At 37.5% G+C, this 23,485-nt stretch overlaps 1 protein-coding gene across 7 annotated transcripts in view; it reads left to right on the forward strand.

The window, feature by feature from the left end:
• Naaladl2 (N-acetylated alpha-linked acidic dipeptidase like 2) overlaps positions 1-23,485 on the forward strand; it is a 1,236,187-nt gene that overhangs the window by 508,069 nt on the left and 704,633 nt on the right. For 2 of the 7 annotated variants that reach the window (XM_050142054.1, XM_050142051.1), the window contains one exon: positions 17,356-17,415. The exons of 4 other annotated variants lie outside the window; for them this stretch is intronic. The gene's annotated coding sequence lies outside the window, so the exon portion shown is untranslated. Of the gene's footprint in view, positions 1-17,355; positions 17,416-19,029; positions 19,072-23,485 lie in introns of those variants that run through there. One more of the 7 variants, XM_050142055.1, reaches the window with a different exon arrangement.

Genomic DNA, 23,485 nt, shown 5'->3' on the forward strand with positions numbered 1-23,485 from the left:
CTAAAACACTGGTAAGATACTATTTTATTTTTTTGTTATACAGAATTTTATGCCCTTGGCAATGATCCATGCTATGTCCAATACCATAAGTAGCAAATGGTTGTTCTTTAAATTTTTAGTTCAGATTTGTCAGTTATTTTGAATATATAATTAAAGAAAAGTATCTTAAAATTTATAATTAGAACTTTATCATAAAGATCATGAAATTAAAAAACACCATGCACAAAAATTAGCCAGACCCAAATTATATATCTGAAGAAATTTCTGTGTATTTAGAGCAACCATTCTAAGGTGTGGAGATTAACATTAGATTTTACACTTGGACTATGGAATGTACTTTTAAACATTTATGTACTGCCCCAAAATGAAAAATCTTTTGCAAACTTAGAAGTAGATAAACAATTAGGTTGATATCCTCAATTTCGTATTATGAGATCATAATTTAATTACATTTCTCCCCTCCCTTTCCTACCCTTCCCATACTCTCCTGTATAAACCTCCCTCATCTCATCCAAATTCATGATGCTATTTTCACTATTACTGCATTTTTGCATGAATAGATTATATATAAATATCGGTATAGATGATATATAGATACATTATATATTTACATATCATATGGATGGATATGTATATCCCTAAAATACCTGTCGTGTCTCTATAATGCTAGCTGTATGTATGTTTTCAGGACTGACCATTTGCCTGCTTCTAATTTTCCTTGGTTGCCTTATAATTCTTGTACAGCTGAGGCTCGTGGACCTTGAAATCAGTTTGGGGTGTTCATTGCTGTCATCCTTACTCAGCTCACACTTAGGCAGTCATGTTGGTGAGACTCTGACATCGCTAGAAAACACAATCCCTCAGCAAACTGCCTGACCCTCTAGCTCTTGCGTCTTTCTGTCCCCTTTTCCTTATTGTTCCCTGTGCCTTAGCCGTGGGAGGATTTTGAGGATGTATCTATTGGGACTAGGTTCCTCAGCTCTGCATTTTGGTTGATTTGTTTTTTTCTGTGGTGATCTCCATCTGTTGCAATGAGAAGTTTCCTTGATCAGAGATGAAGACTATAATTATTTGGGGTTAATGGGCAAATATTTATAGACTATTTTTACATATTGTACTGATTTGGTTGTAGATTCTTCTTCAATAAATATGATTCCACCATTGCTATATTTCCAGCACTAGACCTTTTAAGTCCAATGAGACGGATGTTGCTTACTGCCAAGGTATGCATGCCACTCCTGTATCCGTAGGTGCTATTTGTGTAATGCTGGTCATTGTTGTGGTTCCTATCATCATAGCTGGGTAGTGCTGTTGGCTGCCTCTCTACTTTCAAGTATGAATGCCTCATTTTGGCACCAAGAAAGCTAATTCTCAGGGAAGAAGCATTCATATTAGTTCTGGCTAAGGGGTTTCTGGGCCCTGTTTCTAAAGTGCATGGTGTCTTTAGCAGTAAGAACTTACTTTCTACTCATGGTGGATAACCAATAGCAATAGCAATAGAGAGCCTTAGGTCTGGTATTGGACTTTTTGCTATATGGCCTGTGGCTCTTTATACATGGAATTACCCGCATTATAAGGTTTTCATTTTGTGTTTTTAAGTAGAGTTAATAGTATGATGCCTTGTGGGATTTGCAGCCTTCCATACTGCTCTTTAATATATCACTTTTTTTCACTTTCATCCCATTCTCAATGAGCCTTCCTGTCCCATTTCCCTGACCAGACTACTCACACCTTGCTATTCCCCTCTATTGTTTCCTAGCCCCTATCCTGGCAATGGTTCTGTTTAACTTTCCTGGTTTTTGTAGTTACTACAAATTATGTTCTCACATCTGTTTCCTGAATTTAGTCCTCTCTCATCACCTCCTCCCTCATCAACTATTGTTTGCTTCTTGTTATTCTATGTTCTACATGTTAAATATACCCAAATATACATTTGTTTGCACACACACACACCTACTTTAGGTCCTTCTATGATGGAGAATATGTAGGGTTATTTTTCTGAGATTATGTGACTATGTGTGACTATTCTCAATATTATATATTCTGAGTACATTCACTATTTTTTTCAAATTAGACTTTAGAGCTGAAAGTGATGCATTTTATATACACATACCAAATTTTCTTTATTAATTCATTTCTTGATGGAAAACCAGTTTGATTCCATTTCCTTGCTATAGAGAATAAAGTACCAATAAGCATAGTTATTTTATAATTTCTCTTTTCAATCATATTTTACCAATTAAAATTGGTATATTTTAGTTTCTTGTTAAGGATGATTGTTATTCCATGACATAGAGTCTAAATAAAGAATGAGATACCTAACATATCCTTCACAGAGGTAGGGTTGGAAACACTTAGGAGATGCTGTCTATAAGTAAACAAAGGAAGGAAAGAAAGAAGGACAGAAGGAAGGAAGGCAGGAAGGAAAAACAGAAGAAAGGAAATAAAATAATTATCAGGCAATAAGTAGATGACTGTTTAGACCTTTATCTCTGGAAAATTGAATATCTGAAATTCAAATGTGTGTGTCATTTTGTCACAACTTAAAAAGTGCCTGTCGATATCCTGTGACTGGCAGCCTTTACTCTTCACAATTTAAAGCTTGGCAATGAAAGAGCTATATATTTAGTACATGGACTGTGGTTTAAGCATCCTCTGCTACAGTCTGGATTATCCCATGCCTGTTGTACAACTCGTTCTCTTTGAAAACCAACCTTAATAATGTTTGTATTATTCCAAGTTTAAAAAGCACACACATTTAAAAGACCACAAAGCCCTTTGTGGTCTTAAAAGCAATAAAAAAAATCTAAGAAAGTGAGGGCTGACCACCCAAAACAGATACAATGCAGAAGAAAAAAAAAGCCTTAAATAACACCGGACTGACCAAATTTAAGTTTTTAATTGAATATGATCATGTAGAAAAGTGAAGTTTAAAATACTGTGCTGTAAAATGTGACTCTAAGTGAGTAGAAAGTACACACGACAGTATTCTCAGAGGTTTTCTCTGCATGTGTGTAAACACCACACAGTGACCCCTCCCAGTAAAGAAGTGTATCTTTTATCCCATTTGCAATATCTCTAAATGCACTGCCTTTTTGTGAATGTGCTAGAAAGTTCTTTAGCATTGACTGTTGGTGCTTTTACCCTGGTCTTCCATAAAGGCGTCTGCCAGGCAGTGTGTAAGTCGGTTTGAAATGAGCAGTTCTCTGGTTGTGAAACCTTGACACTGGCTGTAATTGAGGAGCCTAGTGTTGGTGTGTCCTTAAGTATTACCTGTCACCTGAAGTATGACACTGTGGTAACTGCAAGACCTTGGGGATGCCTGTAAGCTGGCATTGCCATCTGACTGCTGCAGAAACTGTCTGGCAACCTTCCTAATGTCTAGACCCGGGATAACTAACCTGGCCCCACAGGCTCTTCATTGCCTATTTACATGCTGTTGCTTTGTAAGTTGTTTGCTCATGGCTGCTCATTGCTTAGACTTAACACCAAGTCTTAGAAAATGATCCCAATGCTTTCTGTAATAACTAGCACTCATGTCTTAACTTCTTAGACACACTTTCATTGCTTTTCTGAAATTAAAATATATTTCTAATGTTATGCTTTCAATCTTTCACTTGATTCCTGGAAATGCATTTTATAGCATTGAGAATGATTTACCTAGAACATAAGCCCTTGGTTTGACAGTTGTATCATGTGGATTGTGTATCATGCAGACAAGCAATGATAAAATGGAAGCCAAAGTTAAAGACCAGATTTATATCATCAGGTCAGCTCTGATGTTACAAAGGACATAGCCAAGAAATAAAACAGCCAGATCCTGCTTACTTTGAGATAAGAGTTATTGATTTTCTATTAACACTGTGTAGAATTTGAAAAATTAGTTTGTAAATTCTGAGGAAGTCTTTGTAAATAAGGCATAGCAACCCAGAAGATCGTAGGTACAGTGTCAGACCCTTTCACATAGGAGGACATAAAATGCAGTTTTCTATTACCACGCTGTTGGATTTGATGAATTTTCACATAACTTCTTTGAATAGATAATGGAATTTGTGTAATAGATCTCATTTTATATATTAATATATGCTTATGTGTTTACACCACAGGAGAAATTATAATGCATTTCCTTGCTTATTTTAAGATTTATGATGGACACCCCTGTCAGAACAGGTTCTCCACAGTTATCTGATAGATAATGTTGTTTGGCCAAAGATTTGTTTGACACAGGGATATTCAGAAACAAAAGCACCAAACCCAATGAAATGGCACTTTAATTAGAAAATCATAGATAGCCATGTAGAAGGGATAATGTGAAAGTGGGCTGCCAGCTGCTAATAAGCTTGCTGTGAGGAGGGCTGTGCAGGAATGTGCTGTAGATGCTTTCTGGTCAGGGCACCTCTGCAAGATGAGTCTCAAGTCCTCCTTCAGCTGAGGTGACTCAAGAAATCCACCTATCATCAGGCATCAGAAGGACAGACCAGAGCATCTCTTTCTTCTTCTGTAACAATAGCAATGTTTCTTTTTTAACAGGTGTATAAATGACACAGGCTTGTTGCAGTAAATATGAAAAGTATTAAAATGAATAAAGAAAACATGATTCTAGATTTTCCAAGGTTGTTACTAGTGTTTCATTCTTTCTCTCTTCACTATCTTTGCCATAATTTCTCAAAAACGTATAGAATATTTTCCTTGTGACTATTCATCAAATATGTGATATTAATTATGTTGCAAAATTTCATCAAACCAATATTATTCTTTTTAAATATTATTCTTTAAAATGTTTAAACTGTGAAATAAATGACATAGAATGTTAATCAATTACAACCTTGATAAAATGAATAAAATTATCTTTATCTTCAATATATTTATGTAATTTGTATTGTATAAAACTAATGATGTTTTATGTAAATCCCAGTGACATCCACACAGTACGAATCTATTGCATCTTGAGTAGATTTGCTGATCTTCATTTTGATGTGTTAGGGATCAAAGCCAGGCCTGCCTCCTGCTTGTTAATGCTCTACTCCTGAGCTATAGCCCTTGCATTGATTCTTTTAGCTATTATCAAGAATTTCACTATTCATTGCTTATTAACCATGACTATCTACAATGTACCTAGTGACCCCTATATAATCCTTATTTCCAATTATAATATGAGCTAATTAGCTTCCTGGATTCTGTGCATTTAGATTCTGTTGCTAACAATGTCTGTGTCTAAGTTCTTCTCTCCTGATGTTCTCCCCTAGAAATTCCCCTCCTCAGAGATTTCAAATCACACACACACACACACACACACACACACAAACACACACACACACATACACACACACTAACACTGTATGTCTGTGCATGTGTCTGTGTGTGTGTATGGTCTTTGTCATCCATTGTCCTGGCGCCACCATTTTCTAACCTTCTGTATTTTTGTCGTAATTCTCTTATGAGGAATTTTTTTTCAGAAATGCAGTTGTGAAATGCCAACAGTGCAGTCATGTTTAAGCATCTCAATTCCTCTGTGAGCAAATGGAAGGAGTTGTAAGTTCACCTGTTTTAGGTACTAGCCCATCCTCTGACTGCCTGTTCAGTGTGACCCTATAGCCTCTCCTGTCACCACTGCCTCATTCTCTGTAACTCAGCTGCTTGCCCACAGCGATCCTCTTTACTACAGCATGTCTTTGTTAGAATCCTCGATTGCACATTTTAACTGACTTGGCTCCTTTCTAACTTAAATGCTGGACCATAACAAAGTGCTTCCCTTACATTCCTTCCTTCTCCCTTAACACCACCATGCTTTCATCCTGGGAATTTCAACACCATCTGAGGTTTGACGACATCTGCGTCTACATTCTAAGTCTAATTTCTTTTCCCGAGCCTAGTTTTTGTACAGAGAGCTGCATATTTGGCATCTCCACTTACACATCTCATAATAGATCTCAGAGAGAACATTCCCTAAGTTGCATATGAAAAACCTTACCACCACACTGATGCAGACAAAGCAGGTCTTCCTATAGACTTGTCCACAGAAAAATGTTATGATCTTATTGATTCTCAGATTTAAAAAACAAAACTGTGGAACATTCTAGATCTTCTTTATTCTAATCTATAAGCAAATTCTATTGGTATTCCTCTTCACATGTATTCAGTATACGGTTGCTTCGAATCACCTCCATTATTGTCACCAGGAACAGCACTCGTTGCATACTGTGTCTCCTGCTTCTGCACCTGCCAGCCCATGCTCTAATCTTCACACTCCCACTAGGTTATCCTATTCCCAACTGAAATCCAGTCATTCATGCTTTGCTACTGTCTACCTAGTCTCACATTGTTCTTTAGAGGCACTTTTGAACACCGTCAACATGAGCATCTTGTATCAAACAGATACGATTATGTTTATCCTTCAGTGTATTGAAATGAAGATTAACTTGTTTGTTCTCCAGTTGAACTGCATTACAGTATAGTAATTAGTCAAAATGACAATCAGCCCCCTGGCAACTGCACTGAAGCTTCTGTCACTGGATTTACTGTCTCCCACACATTCTTGTGGCAATGTTCTCTGCATTCTGGCTCTCTTCAGATGGAAACCCCTTAGGGGTGCCTTCTCTCAACACCCACTATCCGTTTCTCTCTGGCACATGAGTATTGTTTCTCTTGCTTCATGTTACACTTCTCCATGAATATTATTGACAGTGAGATACAGGAAGGATTTCACAGAGCGAATGCTACATCAAGTGTGCTTCAGATCAGTCTTCATTTCTCATTGTCTTTTATGCGATTATTTACTCTCTACTCTCATTAGAATATTGGCTACTGACTGTTTATTAATTGTATTCTAGATGCCCAGGAACAATGTAGACACAATGTAAGTAATCAAATGATATTTGTTGAAGAGTTAAATGGATAAGAAAAATAACACTATCATGAAATTTAAAAACTTGGTATGAATTTATAACCTACTCTATAATCTTCATCACCTTGAACCCAACTGGACCACATGTTTGATGGAGGAAGGTCATTGAGCAATAAAGAAACTGCTTGGCTGGCCCTGATAGGTTAAAGCATAGGTGGGAGGAGAAAACAGAATAGAATTCTGGGAGGAAGAGGAAGTGAGGTCAGACTCTGCTCTGCTCCTGGAGAGACTCAACAGCTCTGCTCTCTGGAGCAGAGACGCCAGGCTTTGCTCTCCCAGGCAACTCCGACCCAGCTGCTCTCTGGAGCAGAGACGCCAGGCTCTGCTCTCCCAGGCAGCTCCGACCCAGGATGGACGTAGGCTAGAATCTTCCTGGTAAGCGCACCTTGGGGTGTTTACACAGATTATTAGAAATGGGCTAGTCCAGGTGCGAGAGTTAGCTGAGAAGAGGCTGGATATAATGGGCAAGCAGTGTTTAAATGAATACAGTTTGTGTGTTGTTATTTCGGGCATAAGCTAGCAGGCGGCTGGGGTGCTGGGGATGCAGCCCTGCCGCTTGTATTTCAACAGATGGCGCCACGTTGGGCACCAGATGAAGGCGAAAGTCACAAACAATGCCACACCAGTTTGGAGTTATGATTAATAGAGTGTTATTTATTTAAAGGGAAAAAACTTACAGATCACTGTCCCAGACAACAGCCATCTGCACAACCAGGAAGGGAGTCTAGTCTCCTGCGGAGCAGGAAGTGAAGAGATCGAGCAGAGGAAGTAGCCGCTTTTTTAAAGGGAGAGAGACCACGTCCCAATGGGCTGGTATCACAGCAGCTATTGGTTGGAGGGGCGGAAGGACCTCCTGCAACACATGTTTGCTTGTTTTTTTGCTAGTTTTTTTTTTCTTTTCTGAGAGCAAATTTATCTAATCCATGAGTATCAAAAGTAACACTAGCCCTGATAGAATTTAGGTAGATAATGAATAGGTTTGAGTTGGTGATGAAACTATATTCAGTAATTTTTCTAACTAATTTGGAAACTGTGTATATTCATTTCTGTCTGAGATATGATAAAATGCACTGCCTTGAGTAGATAGTAAATATCTCTGTTAGAAACAACATGTTGCTAAATTAGCTGTTAATACTTTCATCATAAAGCAAAACTTATTTATCTATTTCTTGATTTGTGTGTCTTCTGACTATTTCTCCTTTGTACTTACCATTCCTATATAACAAAGGTCTACCATAATTGTAGGCAGTAGGTAATGTCAAGCAATAAAAATGCAATGCTGACTCTCATTTTTTGCTTTTGTTTCTTATATTTACAAATATGTGATACCAAATACGTGGTTTTATTTTACTACTTATTCAAAAATATTTTCTTTTGTCATATTAAATATTTCTGAAAGATTCTGCTGATAAATATCACATTTCAAGTATGTTATTTAATCTTCCAGCTTTTCTTACTCTTATAATCTCTGTCTTCCAAATTTTCTCACATATAAAACTCCTGTTGCCTAGCTTTTCTCAGTCATATAGCCCTATCTTCAGCTTTTCTTGCTTTTATTACTCCCATTCTTTCTTCTCACAGTTTTCTGGAGGCTTGCTCTATCTTTGGCCCTATTGTTGACCCAGTGCTCTCAACCAATACTAGAAAATTCAGTCACCAAGAAATAATCCTTCTCTGGATTGAATATAAAGAGTGAAAACAACCAGGTGAACCAGGTCTTCCCACAAAGATGCAGACAACAAAGCAAAGCTGATGTGCCACAGAGTGATAGTGGTGACATGGGTGGGGGTCAGTTTCCTGAAAGGCTGCTTCTACATTGCCACAAGAAGCTTCATGAACTGCCACTCTATTTGAAGGAAAGAGGCTCTAGAGACAGTGCTTCCTAGTTCAGCAGATCCCAGAACAGTCAAGTCTCAGGAATGTTCCTGGAAGCCAAGGAAATAGGATGGAGAGGGCTGTGTGCCATCTCTTCACAAGTATCCCAAGCATGATGTTTTGGAGAATGTATGCCATGTATGTGCTGATACCAATGGAGACCAGAAGAAGGCATAGACTCCTGTTATAGATGTTTTTAGGCAGCCTGGTGTCAATGCTGGGAACCACACTCAGGTGCCCTGCAAGTACAGCAAGCGCTCTTAAATACTGAAACATCATCTCCCCCACTCATACACACCATTTTCTTTTCTTTTAATAAATTTTGCAAAATATTATAAAACATGCATACTTTTTTGCTTGGCAGTCACAGAGGCACACAAACTCACCCACGTATTGGTGAGGAGGTATGTCTGTGTATGCACGTGTCCCAGCTTAGTTTTTTGAGATGGGCTTTGTGCTGAAGCCAGACTTAAAAAAAAAACTGTTAGATTTGGCTCACTGGTGAGCTTCAGGGTCCACAGTCTCTACCTCTTGGTCCTAGGACTGCAGGCATATCCCCATCGCACTGGCTTATTACCTGGGTGCTGTATCACAGAACTCGCTTCACTATCCTCTCAGGGTCCCAGTTCCAGCCTACATCTCTCTTATGAGCCCTAGATCTGCCTTAATAAGCTACCAAACACCTCCACTGTATGATTCAAAGATTCCCGAGTCAACAAATCCAGGCCCAAGCTGCAATCTCACCTAATCAGCTGTTTTTGTGTCAACATATGTCATTTAGGTGATCTGAGCCCAGGTCTGGCAAAATACAAAACTTTAGATATCTAATTGTTAGCAGAATTAATTCATACTATTTCTATAAGCTTCATGAAAACGAGATTTTTGTTTTCCTTCATCCTTTTATTTTTGACATTTTACTCAAGGGTCCAACACCAATATGCAGTCAATATTAATACTGAGAAGGATTAGTCATATTGGAGAAGAGTTAGACTTACCTTCCTGAAATGCTTCTGGCCCTGTGGTATAGTGTTACAGTGAAGGCAAAGGCATAAGTCAAAAACAATCCCACACCAGTTTAGAATTATGGTTAATAGAATGGTTATTTATTTAAAGAGGAGGAAACTTACAGATCACCATCCCAGACAACAGCCCTCTGTGCAACCAGGAAGGGAGTCTAGTTGCTGGAAGCTAAGCAGAAAGTATGAGAGAGAGAGGAGGGAAGTGGCTGCTTTTTTAAAGAGAGAGAGATCACACCCCAATGGGCTGGCCTTTACCACTCTGCCCAGCCTCCATTTGAGCATTGTTTTACACCTCTGTAACACTTGGAATCTCTTTGCTATCCACCTTAGTGATTGCATCAAGGATGAACTGAGATAATGAATTCTAATGTGTTTTGTAAACTTAAAGTTTGCATTCCTTTATAGGCAAATCCAAAGAATAGTGTCCAGTCTCTCTGAAGGGACCCTTCCTCCTGACCTACATTAACTGTGTAAGATATGTAGATGCTCCTACTTACACAAATGCATCCATCGAGGCCTCGGAAGGTGACCTTGCCTGTGCACTCCCAGGAGCTGTATTCATGTCTCTGAGTCACAAGGGCAGGCACATTTTCATTTTTCTCTTTTCTGCCTTAATTTTTATGTCAGCCAAGATTTTTGTTTTGATTTCAATTCATGTCATGTCCTTCTTTTTTGCAACTCTTACTTGTAATACATTATTATGAAAATATTTGCATATCTTGGATGTGGTACTCTTCAGCCTTCAACTGCTGATGCTGTGTTTTCTTGGACTTGGGTCGGGAATTCATTATTAGTAGCCACACCATGTGGAGGATGCTGTCTTTCATGTCGTACTTCTTATCTGTAAAGCTCTTAACTTATTTCAAGTATAATTAATACTTTTGGCACCACTGATCTGTTGGTTTGAAAGAATTATACACTTTGTGGGCTGAGATGGATGAAGCCACTTCAAAGTCCCCTGTTTAGGAGCTGAGATGTTTCTGAAATGTCCTGGAGTTTTGCACAGCCGCCTCTCTCTAAACTGGCTTAGCATAATCACTGACAATACACAAGGTTTCAGTCTTCAGTATTCTAAGATCAGCAGATGGCAGTATCGTAGCCTGAGTTATATCTGTTGATTCAATAGTTCCTGGTAGGCTCTGCCCATGGCTGACACCCAGGGAGCATCCTAGAAAAATAAAAAGAGCATCCTTACAAAAAAATTGGAGCTGAGATCTCCTGCTCTACTGAGTGGTAGTTAAGGCCCTGGAAGATACTAAAGGCCCCTGGGGTAGAAAATGCATCAGTGGTCTCACCCAGCTACAGACCATGTGCCACACCGACCCACCAGGAAAGTATGACTACTGGTGCCACAGTGGCACAATTGGAGAATGTTTGAATGCTTTCCTACTGAACTTGAGCCTGAACTCTAAAAAGGAATGCACACTTGAAATTATAAATCTTGTTCAACGATTGTGGTTAGGAGGACATGGGCCAACAGAGGCACACTTAATTATTGTTTAAAAAATATGTTTTCCATTAATTTCTTGACCAAGTATCCCAATGGCACTGTAGCTTTGGTTGAATGGCTCCATCTTTCCTTTGGAAATATATGCATTCTTGTCAGCTTTATAGATAATAAAGGGTAGACTATCCCTAATGTGTTATGGCATATGTACAAATTTAGAGATTTAGTCTACCATCAAGCCATTTAGCTTTTCTATCACTTCTTACTTTTCTCCCATTTTTTTCCTCCGTGCAGAAATATTTAAGAGTAAGTCTTAACAAATTCTATGACTACAAAAATTCTTTGAATTCTGACCACTATTGAGTTCTTTAACTTTCCTGAATTTATTCACCTTATAGTTATAAGTTTGTGACTTTTGGTTTATCACTTGCCTTTTATATAACCCTCTGGGTCTGGCCAATCACCATTTCATTCCTCCACATTTGTATAAGTTGGGCTTTTAAAGATACCACATATGAGAGATTATGTAGGGTCCCTCTTTTTGTGTCTGGCTGATTTCTCTCCATACCATGTCTTTTGGATTTATCCATGTTATAAACATCAAATTTTCCTTCCTTTTTAAAGTGGTATAATATTCTTTCTTTATGTTTTGAGACAATGCCTATGTAGCTCTGAGTGGCTTTCTATGCAGAGAAGGCTGGCCTTGGCCCCTTAGAGATCCACCTGCATTTGCATCCTGTGTGCTAGAATTAAAGGTGTGCACCACCACACCTACCCTGATTTTCTAAATGCATAACAATACTACCACGTCACCTTTTCTTCATTCATCAGTCATGTTAGTAGTGCTTCTCCATTTCTTATACGTTGCTACTAAAGCTGCAGTGAGAGTGAAATGTCCGTGTCTCTGATTTCAATTCGTTGTGCAGTTAGAAGTGATTTTTCTGGATCACATTATTGCTCCAATGTCACTTGGTTTCAGATGCTGTTTTCCTTCTGAAGAGGTCTCTCACAATGAGCATGACAAGCCCTCAGCTTACATTTCCCTGACAGTGTATATGGATTTTCTTTTCCCATCATCCTTAGCATGTGTCATTGCTGACATTTCCATAACAACCATTTATTTTCCATGTGTACCTTGATAAATCATTGTAGGTTTCCCCCCAATTTTTCTGATGATTAACGGTATTGAACAGTTTCAATACATCTGTTGACTATATGGCTTCTGTGAGGAATATGTTTATTTTGATCTTTTGCCTGTTTTTGACAAGTATATTTCTATTATGGATTTCTATGCTTTTTCTAATATATTTGGAAAGTATAGTTAGAAATGCCCCTCCTCATTTTATGGATTCCTTTTTCATATTGTTGACATTTTAATTTGTTAATTTCTTATTTCCTTTTATATTGGTATTTAATGTGATGTAAAATAAGTGTCCATGTTCATCTTTCTGCATATGTACATCTGTTTTCTGAACATTATTTGCTGAATACATTATCTTTTCCACATTGCATAGTATGGATGTGTTTGGGAAATTCAGTGCTCACACCTGTATGGATTTATTTCTGGATTCTTCATTCTGTTCTGTTGATTATGTGTCTGTTTTTAAGTCAGTAGCACATTATTTTGATTGTTGTCGCTTAGTAATAAAATTTGAAATCAGGAAGTATGTTGCCTCCAGAATTATTTTTGTTTAAGATTTCGTTATGTGCTGAAATTTTTATTTTGTGCAACTTTTAGGATTTTCTTACCCTGTGTCTGGAAATAGACCACCTTGTAGATTGTGCTGCACACTTAGGTTTCTGGGGAGTATGAGCAGACTGGCAAAAGTGATTATTTGTATGCATGAATATGAATTACTTTTCTATTGATTTGTATAGTCTTCAATCTTAATATTTTATATTTTCCATTATAATCATCTTTCACTCATTAGCTAAATTTATTTTCATATGTTATTTTCCATTGTCTCTGTACATGAACTAGTTTCCTGAACTTAGATCATTTGCTGGCATGTGTAGAAGCACAGCTGAGTTATATGCTGATGTTATAAGGGTTACACTATATCTTGATGCCTATTCAAAACAGTGAATTTTCTACCTATTTTTGGGGAAAAATGAAAGACTTTAAACTGGAATTAAATGCTAAAGGCTACAAGGAATGGAATGTTTTCCATCCTTCCTCTCAGACTCCTCTATGTTTTTTAAAAATATCTATATCACTGCTGTTTTTACTTTGTATTCTGAGATACTCAGATCATAAATGCAACTATTATCTTTCTTTGTCATGCTTAACCTTGGCAATTTAGTAGAAAATTTGCAATGTAACCTTTTGTATGTTGTGGTAATATGAGAAGGTTGAGCTGCTGAATAAAATCAATTAAAATATTCATGGACAAGCACAGGATTTGAACCTTGTAAAATGAACTACATGTTGTCACAGGCAACTTTTATACCATAAAATCTACACCCTATAGCATTATAACAGGATCTACTTATGGTTTCATATTCTGATGACAGAAAAACATCCTGATGATTTCAAGTGGACTTTTTCATTGTTTAGCTCTAATTCTCTTTGATCCAGTAATTTGTTAAGACAAAAGTAAATGTGTCATTTTTCTATTATGTCATTTTTAAAGATACAACTGATAGATTATAATTATTATTTCCCATAAAACAATGCAGGTTGACTGAGTTCTAAGGGTAATATGACTAGTAAGAGTCTTAAAGTCTAACAGATTGCCTTACATTTATTTCTAGTATCTCACTTTCAAAGCCTTACTCAGATGTGATTGCTTCTATTACCGTCTTCATTCTTTTTATTCTATTACTCTCACTTTTAGCTGCTCCTTCAGAAATCCTGGTGGTGTAGATTTAAAAAAAAATGAATTTTCTGGTTGTTCTCGCTAGAGGAGTATTTCATTTTCCTTTTTAGTAAAATTGAGATGCTTAGATATAGTTTTTAGCTTTTTCTTTGTTTCACATTCCAACTCTGAAGATACCATCTTTTATTATCGAAGATAACCGACACATAGTCTAATAGATGTAGGTAGTGACATACACTACCAGAATTCTAAATGTTGAGGCATGAGTTTCGATGTATCAAATAGCCTGGGATACTATCAGAAAAAAAATTCTCACCTCTAAGTTGGATGTGCCAACATGTGTGATGCTCCAGATCTCCTTAAATTATTCAAGCAAGAAAGCCTGTCCCAGAATAAGACCTCCAAACACGGGCATTCAACAAACCGATATTGAGTTTCAGAAGTTACACTCCTGTACCATCCAATGCTCTCAAGCTTGCTCTTTGCCCTAGGAGAAAGTATTATCATCATTTTCTAAAGCTTCCTACTCTTCAAATATTCTTACTTTCCCAATATTTCAGAAATACAAGGCATTTAAGAGAATCTTCCCAACCATTATCACATGTTCCCTGTATGTTTATTTCAGTTGTGTTATAAATAGTCTTCAAGATTTAATGTTTATTTTCTGCTTGATTAATTCTACATATCTGCTTTTAGGAGTTTTGGTTTCGGGGGTGTACCAGTTATCTCTAATGTCACAGCTGATTTCTAACATCTATCTTTTAGTATCATAAACCTTCATGAGAGTGTACCACCTCTGGGAAGTGCTTAAATGTAGATTCTGATCTCATGGGGTTAAGATGGGGCTTCAAGTGATAGTTCCAGATATGTTGCTGGAGATGTGCTGTGATTGGTCACTAGGTCATTTGAGGATTAGAAACCAAATCTTCTCCTGGAGCCCATTCCATTTGTTTACCTTCATCTAGCTTTTCAGACTTAGTTTTCTTTATAAATGTAGTTTTACCTACATTTATGAATGAAACAGTCCCTTACATGAATGCTATGATTTCTTTTCATAGGCATTCTTCCTGTTAGAACTGACTTTGGAATCCATCTCCAGACAGCAAAACTTCACATGGGGTACGGATTATATTAGAACATTGAAAAGAATCCGTTACTTCAGCTGAGAAGTGAGAGCATGGGCAGTAAGGAGCAAATTCAACATTTCCTAACACTAAACACATCTCAAGGCTAGCAACCATCCCAGACACTGCTGGTTTCGGTGGCATCAGCCAAGACTGTAGCCTTTCTATGCCCTGTTTCCCACCCATCCTCTCACTTCTGTGGCACCGTAAGATCCACCATTCCTAGGAAAATGACGTCTAACCTTCATAGGCTGCGCTTTCATGACATGACAGACTGGAATATGAGGGATTATTCTCAGTTCTGGAAGCTAGGTGTCTAAGATCAAAGCCCTGGCTGACTTAGTAGCTAGTGATAGCCCACTTCTTAGGTCATAGATACCCATTTTAGTGTGTGTTTGTGTGTGTGTTTGTGTGTGTGTAAGAGAGTGTGAGTGAGTGTGTTCAATACATAGGTACACAATGAAATTGAGGCTGTCCATTTGTAATCTTGAGAATGGGGACATAGGAGGAATTTGAAGGAGGGAAAGTGGGGTGAGTTGGAGGGATCAAAGGAGGTGTGAGAAAGTGATTAATTTTATTTGAGTTAAAATATACTAAAATAAAATAAATGACAAAATACAATTGCAATTAATTGGTACATGTATGTAATCAAATGATGAAAAATATCTTTGTCTGTTAGTGTATCAGTGATTACTATTTAGTTGGGTAATTCAGTAAGCATAATTTCTGTTTTGTTCATTTTTGAAAATACTACTCCTCAAATATTTACTGAAAGTGCACTTAAATGAAAGGTGCCTTGCTATGAAATAAAACATCAACAACAACCAAAAATATTTAAAAACAAGCAGAACAACAACAACAACAACAACAACAAAAAACAGCCAAATAACAGAAATAAAATACTCTGGCTTTCTAACAACTGTATGTGTTTTAAAATCCAATTTGTAAAATAAAACAGAATGAAACAATACATGTTTGTTTTGTGTTACATATTTTCTTTTATGTTTGTTTTACTGCACTACAGATAAGAGGAAGAGCTTTATGTACATGCTAGACAAGTACTCTAGCACTGAGCCACAGTCCCTGACTTAAACATAAAACAGATACATACATTCAAAATCCCCTGTAAAAGAATCTGAAATAAAACAAATATAATGCAAACTGTAAATTTATCAGAATTCACTTTCTAGTTTCATTGAATAGTAAGCAGGATTAAAATTTTCCCTTTAACATTTTGATAAAGTGATAGAGATCAAAGAATGAAATTAACTGACACAATTCCATATTACTAAACTGTAGGTGGAAACTCTGGCATTTTATAAATGGTATAACCCCATTCTATGTCTCCTTTTTGTCTTTTGTATATATATATATTCACAATTGGCAAACGGCTAGTTTTAAATAACACATTTGTGTGTGACCTTTTAAGAAAATTACCAGTGTCTTTGTTTAGAGTGCAGAGGGCATGGGTTTCAAGGAGCATTTCCCACGAAATGGAGTGTATTACTCCAGCGTCACAGGCATGCTGTCAGGAAGTGGCACTTCATTAAGATAATGTGACCTTTAGAATATTCTTCCAGCATTTAATATGTCTTTTGTGGTAGGATTTGGACTTTAAATTCTGTAGCTCTGCAATAGGTTCGGAAAGCAAAGCTGCTGAAAATGCAATCCCTATTCCATGAGTGCTGTACACAGTGCTATTTGGGTTCTGTGAGGCCTTGACCCTAAAACAGCATTAAATGTCAAGTAAAGAATTTTTGTTAAAAAAAAAAAAAAGATTATTTCCAGGAAAATGTCTTCTAGAATTAAAGTCAAATTGGCAGCTCATGCCTTCAGAGGAAAAGAAGAAATGAAAAAAGTGGCTGTGTAGTAAAAAGCAAAATCAAATTTCCTTTTCTGTAACATTCCTACAAACATGTTGGAAAGAGCCCCGAAGCCTGTTTTGTACTCAGTAAAGATGGGAGACAATATCTATTACAGGGCACTTGCTGTGGCAACTTACAATCATTTGTTCATTCGTCAAGGGTAAAATGTTAACCTCTAAAATGATTTTTATGCAAGGACAGAATAGACAAAGTAGTGGAAAGAGAAAAGGACGTGCTCTACCGCTGAGGCCGGAGGCAGTATTTCTTGGGAAACATTTACATGTCAGTATGTTTGTTTATAGGTTTACATTTTATGGACAAAATTGAGTCTTTTACTTGGATTTCTTGAAATCTCCCTTCAGGCAAGTAATGTCTTTATTTTGATAATTAGAAGTCAGAGCGTGTTCTTCTTAATCACACATCAGAACTAGTCCTGCAGAGTTCTCTTTATGAGATGTTTAAAGTAGAGGACCCACTGAAGCCAGCGAGTGCTCATCTTACAGAAAAGAAGTGGTTGCTGAAGAGGAAAATAAGGAAGACTTTATCAGTTTGTCTGACACATGGCTTTTGAGAAAAAGTTCCCACCCACCAGACTCCATTAACAAAATAGAAGTCAGAAATAGTGACATTAATCAGTGGCAAGTAACAGAAGCTTGATATTTATGGTTGAAAAGAAATCAGATGCAGCCCCAGGGATTTCATGCTTCTGTTTTTCTTATGTGTGGTTGTGACAGCTTCATCAGGGAGTTACTACATTCTGAAGTTGTGCCCAAACCAGGCACTAAGGTTTCCACTGAGTTAAACTTGGAACAACAGACAATTGGTGTGCCCAATTGTTGGGTGTTTTTTCTAGCAAAATCTAAGCCCTGGGTTTGATCCTTAAAACTGTCAAAATACAAAACAACACATAGCATGGGGTTGGTATCAATGATGTATAAAGTCTTCAAAGTGTAAAAATCTTTTCTGTCATAATTAGAACCAGATATGGGTAATTCCTTAATAATAGATTAATCTCTCATTTTTGCATAGTACATTCCCACAAACTTCATGGTCTAAGACAACATTCTTCTTCAGTCTGTTTCTGTGTGTCAGTATGTGGGCATAGGTTAGAGGAGGACTCTGTGCTGATTTTCACACAACTGCAATCATGGGCAGCCAGGTGTCTTTCTGGAGGACATAGTCTATTCGAGATGATTGTTGTAGAAATAAGTGTTTTCTGTTTACAGGCCCAAGGCCTTTTGTTCTTGACAATTCCAGGTCCCATGCTGGCACTCTTTATAGACAGTCAATATGATGCCACTTGCACCTCTAGTTCAGCAGGATGGTTGACCTCTAGTCAATTAAGATGGAGATGTTCACATTGTCATCTTGTCATAGAAGTGAAACCTTTTACCACATACTGCCATTTAGAAACTGCAAAATTAATAGGGAAGATTTTATATCTGCAGGACACAGGGAAGGGAGAACCTCCAGGGTGGTCTCACCACAGATGGTCTTAGAATTTGGCTTTTGCAATACAGTGAAATTAAAAGTCACTGTGGCTTTCAGATATCCAACTGACTTCAACAATTTCTTAGGGACTCACCGACTGTCTAAGAGACATTGAACAAACACCAATAAATTGTAGATAATGTTTAATGTATTGAGTTCACTCTTCTAAAATAGGGAGGTCATGGTTTGAATGTCATAGGAGATTGTTTATTATCAAGGCTTTATTATTTAAAGTTAACCCAATTGTCTGAAAGCTCCTGTAATATAATAAGTACCAGTTAAACTTTTAGAAGATTTTAGTCATGGTGTCATTTTTTTCCTGTTAGTATGAACTTGTCAAGATCACTTAAAATAATAATCCCAACATTCAGTTTGTAATGTAGATCTACTTGAAAAGCCAGAGCAAATTCTACCTGTGTTCTAACAGCAAGAAGCAAACAGATGTGTTTTTGCATTCTTTCCCACAGCCTTACTTCCATGACCAAGGATCTTCAACGAGGAGATCTATGGCAGAAAGTCCCAGTGATGTAAACGTCTTTCTGTATTTTTCTTGACTTCCTTCACTACTCTTGCCCTATAGACAATTTATAACCCCTGCACCATCTGGGGAACAGACTGCTGGCTGCCAAGGAGACTCATTAACATTCCCCTCCAGGAATGCTTGCTGTTTAATTAGGCTGCTGGCTGGATTCAGGCAGTGAAAGCCTTAGGTGGCTGTGTAACAAATCCATGACTCCATGCCTTCCTAAGTCAAGGTCACTGAGATTTTTGCTTACACTCAATACAGGAAGGGAATCCAGAGCACTGGCTGTTGATGCCTTTAATGGGGACACTCCCTAGTTAATTGAGACCCTAAATTATCCCCCTTTGAATTCACAGCTGTCGTACCCAGGGATTGTATGACAATTTCCTAACCCCTAGCACTATGGGGTTTGGCATCCAGGAAAGCTTCCATGTCAGAACTAGTCAACAGTGTTTGTAGAGTACTGTCCAGATACAATACAGGAATCACTATACGCTTCATAATTAAGTACATCTGATTAACTAAATTTGCTGAGGACAGACTGCTTACTGTTCTTGAGACATACTTAAGTAGAAAAAAGTAGAACAATAGTATCTTTATCAAAGCTAAATTGCTGAAATTCTATTGTGAAGGCAAGGCCTCAATATTAAAAATTCCTTAATATTCAGTAATATTTTCTAACTATCACTAGTTTACAAATCATGAAAAAGTGTGTCAACTCAGACTTTTCCAAGACAGAATCAACCAACTGGAAAGCCTTTTGGCTCAGGCAACAGTTCATGTATTAAATAATTCTTCCGTTTTTTTTGTTTGTCAAATATGAATTGATCATTTGTCCATAGTTAAACCAAGTGTTCCGTGCAATTCATGTGATTAATGGTGACTCACAAGAAGTTTGAGTCAGTCTCTAGTGGGGGAAGGTTATTATTCTCAGATAGTCATAGAAACAAAATACAGTCACAACAATGTTAAATAAACATACTTACTTCTGTGAGCTCTCATAATAGAGAAAGCTGACCTCACCTGGTGAGGAGTAAAAACTTACCAAGGGAAGAAACTTGAACTGTCTTAGGTTTCAGATCCGGGACAAATGGCTGAGCTGCCTACTTAATAAGTCAAAAAGGACACTGGCTGTGAGGTTCTCCTTGCATCCCTCAGTCCCTACCTGCTACAGGACCCTCCTGGATGTCACACCCCCACTTAAATCCAAAAATTCTAATTTATCTTATCTGCCTTTCCCTATGTAATCTATCTCTTTTGGTTACCTGGATATTTTATGTTTGTTTCTGTTTTTGTTGACTTTCTTAGGGTGCTACACCTAATTCCCCTCTCTCCTCTCCCTTCCCCTCCGACATCTTCTCACATGGCATCTCAGGGTCATATCTGCTCCAGACTCTCCCAGATGTCTCTGCCTCTGGCTATGTCTCCCCTTTAGCTACAATGAACTTTCCCCTCCGTCATCACTACAGGCCATCTTGTTCTTTCCCATCGTATTTCCTTTTCTTTTTTTTTCTTCATTCAAAGTAGAAAGAAGAAGAATAGAGCAGGGGTTCCTCGATATCACTTAGGAGAGTGAGACAGGGTCTTAGCAAGAGGACTTGGTTGCTCTGGGTCAGGAAAATCGGAGCTCATTTTGGAAAGAAGCTATTGCTTACTGGTTTTCAGAAGCAAGTGCATGTAACATTGGATATGAGCTAAGCAAACTCTTTACCCATTTCCTGAGACTGAAATACCTTTCTAACATTCCAGGTAGAGTACCAACATCTAGAAATATCATGACCATTAGGACTTGTGGTGCTTTCTTCTAGATCTCTAACTTAATCTTGATTTAAGAAGGAAGGCATGCAATCTTCCTGTTCCTTCCTGGCTGCAGAAAGCTGGACTTTTACTGTTCCACAGTCTTTACCTGTATGACCTTTGGCAAAGCAGTCAGTAATAAGCAGGGAGACTTTGTTTTGTCTTCACTCTGCCAGTGTTGAATGAGAAAGACTAAGGAAGGTCTGTGATCCTCAAGGAGAATCCCATGGAGCTGCTTTACCATTGTCTGTTTTTCATGCTACATTAAAGCATCTCATCCAAAAAACAATTATTCAGGCTGATCTTTAGTAATATTGATATTGCTAATATATTATTACTAATATAATTTACATTACTAACATAATTTTAATATAATATTACTAAATAGTAACATTTACTTTGAAGAGGAAGTTTTTCAAAGTTCTTTGATATGTTTCTATATGTATCTATATTTTTCTTTAAATATTGAAAGCCCTCCTTTACTCCCTTCTGAGGAAAAGTGTTTTGATCTTTTTAAATTTTTATGATTTATTTAACTTTATTTTATGTGCATTGGTGTGAAGGTGTCAGATTCCCTGGAACTGGATTTCCAGGCAGTTGTGGGCTGCCATGTGGTGCTGAGAATTGAACCCAGGTCCTCTGGAAGAGCAGTCAACGCTCTTAACCTAGGCGCCACCTCTCCAGTCCATGTTTTACTCTTTTTATGTAACAAGTTTGGTTTTGCTTTCGTTTATGTGGTTACAGGTATCAGCAATAGACTTTGAGCCATGTTTACTGATGTACAGTTAGTATAAAAGGGTTAATCACATATTACTCATGGACTCTTTTTTTCAGGTTGGAATTTGAGCCTCACAAACTGAACAGAACATCACATTCAGGGATAAATGTGTTAAAGTCCCCTTCCAGCTGAGCGCTTTAGTCATAGACAATTGGACTTAGGGTGATGGAAGGTATTTTTTTAGTATAAACATGCTTTCATTTCAACTTTGTAGTTTCATTCTTTAAAGAAATTTCTGGGAAATCAGCATCTCCACAGTGGCAAATACCAGGCCCTCTCTGCATCCCTCAAATACCCAGCCCTCTCTGCATCCCTCAAATTTATCTTTAAAGCCCAAGCTCTTTCATTGGTGTTAACTTATGTATTTTTATAGCTTAAGGTATGTATTGTAAAGTCTGTCAGAAAAGGTAGAGTCCAGGCTGATTGCAATACCTGCGAGGAGCTGGGCGGTGGTGGCACACGTCTTTAATCCCAGCACTCGGGAGGCAGAGGAAGGCGGATCTCCGTGAGTTCGAGGCCAGCCTGGTCTACAAGAGCTACGGAGAAACCCTGTCTCGAAAAATCAAAAAAAAAAAAAAAAAAAAAAAAAAAAAAAAAAAAAANAAAAAAAAAAAAAAAAAAAAAAAAAAAAAAAAAAAAAGCAATACCTGCGAGGAAATTCTTCAGAAAGGCAACTGACTGTTTCCATAGCTGTCTAAACAGCTGCTCAGTTGTCATGTATTTCTGTTACTTTTATTTTGGAATAATAGGCATTTAAGAGAAGAGTAACCTAGAGGAGTAACACTCATTAAAATTCTAGAAAATATTATAAATGGAAAAAGAATAAACAAATTGAAATTCATCTCTTTGCAGATGAAAATACTTATGGTCTTTTCATAAGTCAATAATCTTTTTAAACAGCAAGGAAAGAGTTTTTATGAGCAAGAATTTCTTTTTCAGCTGATCTGATAATTTACTGAAAACAAAGTATGGGAAAACACATCAAAATCAGAATTTCAAAGAGAGAAGTAGCCCTTACAGATACCCACTGTTATCTAAGTGTTGGATGTTTTCTGTGAAGCCTTCGTTCACAAACACACACACACACACACACACACACACTAACACACACACACACATACACACACACACACACCCCTCCTCTAGGGCTGCTGTGGTGTCAAACAAAGGTTAGAAGAACTGCCATGGCTCAGAGTACAGGAAGAGAATGTGTGGCTGAGGAAAGATGTCAGCAGGGGCCTGATTTAAATCCTGAGATATCTTTATGTCAGACCTTCTTGGGCTCATGCATGTCCAGTGATCTCCCTTGTCTTTCATTTGTTTACCATTAAGAAGAAAGAAAGCACAAATTTAGGTCCATCTGGCAAACAGCACAGAATATTTTTAAGTTACAGAGTAACAGATGAGCTGATTCCTGCTTTGTAAACTTCTAAAGCTTTTCATTAGAGGAGTTATATAGACACACTTGGATAAATATAGACATCCCTGCCTAGCTTAGACAGCTGGGATTTAGCACAAGTGTGCTCCTATACCACAGTAGTACGTGAGCTGCAGACAGGACAAGAGGAGTCCACAAGCTTCTAGGTAGATTTAAGAGTAAAAGTGTAACAGAATCTTTATTTTCTTCTGTTTAATGTTAAAAGGCTTTGTTAAGATGGTAAAGAGGAACGGTGTCTAATTTGCCTAGGAATGAAGGGAGAATAGATATGGCTCTGAGTCATTTTACTGTCACCTCACTGCTGAAGGTGCGTGGCTGATAGCCATGACTTCATCAAGAACAACTTATAAGAGCTAATTTTGTGGAAAAAAATATATATATACATATAGGAGAAGAAGCAAGCAA

The sequence above is a fragment of the Alexandromys fortis genome, unplaced genomic scaffold (genome assembly GCF_014885135.2).
Source record: "Alexandromys fortis isolate MF-2015 unplaced genomic scaffold, M_Fortis_MF-2015_v1.1 scaffold_41, whole genome shotgun sequence".
Taxonomy (NCBI): Eukaryota; Metazoa; Chordata; class Mammalia; order Rodentia; family Cricetidae; genus Alexandromys; species Alexandromys fortis.